Raw genomic sequence first — 6,082 nt, 5'->3', positions numbered from 1 at the left:
GCAAAAATTGAACAGCTATTCTAAGTGTTGGTGAGGATGTGGAGGAGTATGAACCCTCATGCCCTGCTGGTGGGAGTGTAAAATGGTGCAAGTACTTTGGAAACCTCTTTGACGGTTTTTGAAAATATGAAATGTACATCTAGCATCTGACCCGGTCTTCTCTCTGTTAGGTATTTACCAAAGAGAAATGAAAGAATATGTCCATACAAAGATGTATGTGTTATTGTTCACAGCAAATTTATACTAACCAAAACCTGAAACAATCCAAATGCCTATTAACCAGTGTCTTTATCCGTTCAGGCCACTAGAACAAAATGCAACAAACTGAGTAGCTTATAAACAACAGAAATCTATGTCTCATAGTTCTGGAGGCTGCAAGTCTCAGATCAGGGTGCCAGCCAGGTGGGGCAAGGGCTCTCTTCTGGGCTGCAGACTTCCTGTTGTACATTCAAGTGCCAGAGAAGCCAATCAAGCTCTCTAGGCCTCTTTTAATATTTTTATTTATTTATTTGGTTACATCGGGTCTTAGTTGCACTTAGGATCTTTAGTTGCGCATATGGGATCTAGTTCCCTGACCAGGGATCAAACCCGGACCCCCTGCATTGGGAGCATGGAGTCTTAGCCACTGGACCACTAGGGAAGCCCCATCTCTGGGTCTCTTTCATGGACACTAATTCTATTCGTGAGGGCTCTGTCCTCATGACCTAATCACTTCCCTAAGACCCCACCTCCTAATACCATCACCTTAGGCTTTACGTTTTCAACATATAAATTTCAGGGGGACACCCACATTCACACCATAGCAATGGGTGAATCAAAAAACAAATTATGTTATATCCATACAATGGGAGAATTCTCAACACTGAAAATGAATGAGCTTTTGATACATGCAAAAACACAGGTGAATCTCAAGGCAGACAAAAAAGTGTACATATTGTATGAACGCATTTATATAAAATTCTAGAGAATGCACAGTAAAGCAGAATGACAGAAAGGAGATCAGTGGTTGTCTGGAAATGAGGGAGGCAAGTCAGGGAGGGAGGGAGAAATTTAAAAGGGAATTTTTGAGAGTGGTGGATATATTCATTATCTTGATCGGGGTGATGGTTTCAACAGATGTGCTCATACCTCAAAATTTATCAAACTGTACACTTTAAAACATAGGTAGTTTATTATATTTCAGTTATACCTTAATAAAGCTGTTTAAAGAGATAACTTAATTTTCCAAAACAAATTAGTGAGCAAAGCACCATTGCTTGACATTTTTACACATCTGCTTTATGTCATACTTAATAAAAGACAGCTGGGTTCTCATATCTGCTTGCTATTCAGTATGTTGTGTTATGTTGTTTTAGTTTACATATGTAAAGAAAACCCATCGACATACAAATGTATGGTTGGAAAAGGGAGAGATTTTTGAGATAATTGTGGATATTCTTCCTTGATACCACATCAGAACTTGACAAGTGGCAGTTTCTTAAAGGTTAACTTCAGTATGGATTACATCAGATTAATGAATTTTCCATATTTTGTTATATTAAAATCCTTTGGTCCATTTTATAGTTTGAATGGATCTTTCCCCATGCATGTTTGTACAACAGCACACATTGGTCACTTAAAAAATATTGGTTCGCTGGATTATGTAGATCTTTCAGATGTTGACACATTTCATTTTATATATAATATCATTTTTATGGAATATCAAAATTATATATAAGATGAAATATGTCAATATCCAAAAGATCTCTGTGCATGTGTATGTGTGTGATCTTATCTCAAAGTCTTCAAGTATTGGAAAGCTGTCAAATTCTAATTTTCACTTGAAAACTCAAATTTTATAAATGGCAACAGATGCCGTTGGTTGTTTTTCTTGAAATTATCGTCTCATTTCATTTATTTTCTAGAAAATGTCTCCTGAACATTCAAATCTAAATAACAATGTCAATCATTCTTATAAAAAATAGTTTATCCAAAAAAAAGATTTATCCAAAAGAAAGTGGCTATTTCAACTTGCAGCTCAAACAAACTCACAAGGCTTTTTCTAAAGACAATCATTATATATTACCAGCTGAGCTACCAGGGAGTCCTTACTTATCTTTATACAGCAAAAGTGCTTTTTATGCATACTTCTCATTTCTTAACGCCAAATGTCAAAAAGTTATTTACTCAAGGGCTGAGACAATATAGTTTTTACATCAAGGACATTCTTAAGTGAAACTGGTAATTTTTTTTCCTACGATGTATGATGGTAAATTGTATGTATGTATGATGTGAGAGTTGGACTATAAAGAAAGCTGAGCACTGAAGAATTGATGCTTTTGAACTGTGGTGTTGGAGAAGACTTTTGAGAGTCCCTTGGACTGCAAGGAGATCCAACCAGTCCATCCTAAAGGAAATCAGTCCTGGGTGTTCATTGGAAGGACTGATGTTGAAGCTGAAACTCCAATACTTTGGCCACCTGATGCGGAGAGCTGACTCATTTGAAAAGACCCTGACGCTGGGAAAGATTGAGGGCAGGAGGAGAAGGGGACGACAGAGGATGAGATGGTTGGATGGCATCACCAACTCAGTGGACATGAGTTGGTGGACATGAGTTTGGGTAAACTCCAGGAGTTGGTGATGGACAGGGAGGCCTAGCCTGCTGTGGTTCATGGGGTCGCAAAGAGTTGGACACGACTGAGCGACTGAACTGACTGACTGATGATGGTAAATTAGGCAATAAGTGTAGTGCTAAGAGTACAGCTTGGTTCTACTGCATTAATTTTTGCAACATTGTCAGAAATTTTGCCAGCATTGTTTTGAACTATCAGTCCAAATAATAACACAATGGGAAAAAAGTCTCTAGGACCCCCTTGGGTCTCCACAGATCACACCTTGAAAAATGTGGATCAAGCCCATGTCTCCTGTGTCTCCCAGATTACAGGCAGAGTCTTTACCTCTGAGCTACCGGGGAACCCATCAATTGGCTATAGTGAGTGAGTGAGTGAAGTCTCTCAGTCGTGTCCGACTCTTTGCCACCCCGTGGACTGTAGCCCACCAGGCTCCTCCATGCATGGGATTCTCCAGGCAGGAATACTGAAGTGGGTTGCCATTTCCTTCTCCAGGGGATCTTCCCGACCCAGGGATCGAACCCAGGTCTCCTGCATTGCAGGCAGACGCTTTAACCTCTGAGCCACCAGGGATATACTCCAACATAAAACAAAAGTTTAAATAAAAATTAAAAAAAAAAATACCCAAACTAGCTTGAATAAAAGTAGGACTTCTTACAAAGATACACAGCCTTCAGAAAGTTGAAGGTATTGGACCCAAGGCTCACCCAGGAAAGCAGCTCCGGTTTGGCTCCAGTGTCCTAGGTGGGACTGAGGGTTGTTAAGTTGAGCAGGGGCTCTCCCTGGACTGCAGCTGATCACCCACAGCCTCTGTGAGAGCTTGTGTAAAACAAACTTCAAAGTTACTTGGAGGCCTAAGGAGAAAATAAAATTGTTAAAATATATTTTATGTGACTTATTAAAAAAAATTATAAAGAGCACTCTGCATTGCCTCTGGGTGAAGAAGTGTGTTTGATTGCCCAGACGCCCCTCTGTTCATCTCTTCTGCTCTTTTTCAAACAACTTTGGCAGATGGATTCTAAGAGTCTCGCGAGAGCTCTTTCAAGCAGTCTCACTCTGCCTGCAGTGCTCTCCTCTGGTCTTTCATCTCCATCCTCTTTGTGCTTCTCAGCCATTCTTTTCCTTCACACACTCTCTCCGCTGGCTAGCGTTCTCAATGATACCTTCTTCCTTAAGTTTGAAAGTGAAGTCACTCAGTCGTGTCTGACTCTTTGAGACCCCATGGACTGTGGCCCACCAGGTTCCTCTGTCCATGGCATTTCCCAGGCAAGAATACTGGAGTAGGTTGCCATTTCCTTCTCCAGGGGATTTTCCTGACCCAGGGATCGAACCTGGGTCTCCGGCATTGCGGGCAGACGCTTTACTGTCTGAGCCACCAGGGAATCCCTCAAGTTTAACCTGGTATATTTAACTAGTTAGCTGCTGCTGCTGCTGCTGCTAAGTCGCTTCAGTCGTGTCCGACTCTGTGCGACCCCATAGACGGCAGCCCACCAGGCTTCCCCATCCCTGGGATTCTCCAGGCAAGAACACTGGTTTTCGGCATCCCTTTATTTAGCTGCAACACTCATTCCCTATGATCTTCCAATGCAAATTAGCAGTCTCTGTAAATCTTCTCAGATGAGAAAATGAATTAGGAGTTTGAATTGACATATGTACATTATTGATACTATATATAAAATATAACCGATGACAACCTGCTATGTATCACAGGGAACTAGAGTCAGTGCTCTGTGGTGACCCAAGGGAGAAGGAAATCCAAAAAAGAGGGGATATATGCAAACTATAGCTGATTCACTTTGCTGTTCCATAGAAACTAACACAACATTGTAAAGCAACTATACTCCAATAAAAATTAAAAAAAAAAAAGATTCTCACAAGAGGGGGAATGCTTGTTGGAAGGTCATCCAGTAGCTAAGTAGGACTGGGTCAGCAGTGATATAATCACTGATATAATCGGCAGTGACTGAAGAAGGAAGGTGATCACTAGCTAGCTGTATAGGAAGAGGCATAAAAAGCCAGGAGGGAGTTAGGATGTGGCAGCAAACAGATCAATGTTCTCGCTCCTAAGTCTCCCAGACCCCTTGAAAGAAACAGCCCTGAAGGCAAGGGTTTCTAATACTCAATCCAATGCCACTTTCACTACAATATTTGCAGTGAATATACTAAAAATGGAACTCCTTCCTCCAGAAATGGACTTACATATTGCTGTCACTTGATTTACAGCAGAAGTGCCATCACACTGCAGTGAGAAAGGCTGACCTTTCCAATAAATAGTACTGGAGCAATTGGATATTCATAACACTCCAGTGTTCTTGCCTGGAGAATCCCAGGGACGGGGAGCCTGGTGGGCTGCTGTCTATGGGGTCGCACAGAGTTGCACACAACTGAAGCGACTTAGCAGCAGCAGCAGCAGCAACAGGGGAGGGAGGCGGATAAACTTCCACAATTCCTCAGTTGCTGTTGATGTTGTTTAGTTGCTCATGAGTGCTTCAAGAAGACACATGGGAGAATATTTCCTAGACTTGATTCTAGGCAAAGATTTCTTCAATGATACACAAAAAAGCAGCAACCGTAAAAGTCTTAAAAAATTGTTTGAGAATTTGAGTCTCAATAAAATAAAGAACTTCTGTTTTTCACTATCAAGCTGGAAAACAGACAAGCCATAGAATGGGAGAAAATATTAGTAATGCAATGCATAATACAATGAAGGACCCATATCAAGAATATATAAAGAACTCCTCCAAATCAGCAAGAAAAAGACAGTCAATCCAAAATAAAAAAATAGGCAAAAGAAATGCACATCTCAAAACAATGTATCCAATTGGCCTATAGGCTCATGAAAAGTTGGTCAATGTCAGAACTTCCCTGGTGGTGCAGTGGGTAAGAATTCGCCTGGCAATGCAGGAGACACAGGTTCAGTCCCTGGTCTAGGAAGATTCCACATGCCTCAGGGCTACTAGGGCTTCCCTCATAGCTCAGTTAGTAAAGAGTCCACCTGCAATGTGGGAGACTTGGGTTTGATTCCTGGGTTGGGAAGATCCCCTGGAGAAGGGAAAGGCTACCCACTCCAGTATTCTGGCCTGGAGAATTACATGGACTGTATAGTCCATGGGGTCACAAAGAGTCGGACAAAGTGAGCAACTTTCACTTTCAGGGTTACTAAGCCCCTGCGCCACAACCAGGAGCCTGAAAGCTCTAGAGCCCTTGCACTGCAACAAGAGAAGCCACTGCAATGAGAAGCCCGAGCACCGCAACAAAGAGCAGCCCCCCCCTCTGCAAATAGAGAAAGCCCATCAAAGCAACGAAGACCCAAAAATAAATCAATAAAATGAAATAAATAAGTTGGTCGATGTTATTACTCACCAAGGAAATGCAAACTAAAACCACATGATCAGAAAGAGAAAGACAAGTATCATTTGTATGTGGAAACTAAAAAAATGATGCAAATGAATTTATTTACCAAGCAGAAACAG

This window comes from Bos grunniens, chromosome 6, assembly GCF_055505025.1.
Source record: "Bos grunniens cultivar Pamir isolate PY7600 chromosome 6, Bosgru_T2T1.0, whole genome shotgun sequence".
NCBI classification, from domain to species: Eukaryota; Metazoa; Chordata; class Mammalia; order Artiodactyla; family Bovidae; genus Bos; species Bos grunniens.
The sequence above is the reverse complement of the archived record's forward strand: the minus strand, read 5'-3'. Positions refer to the sequence as shown.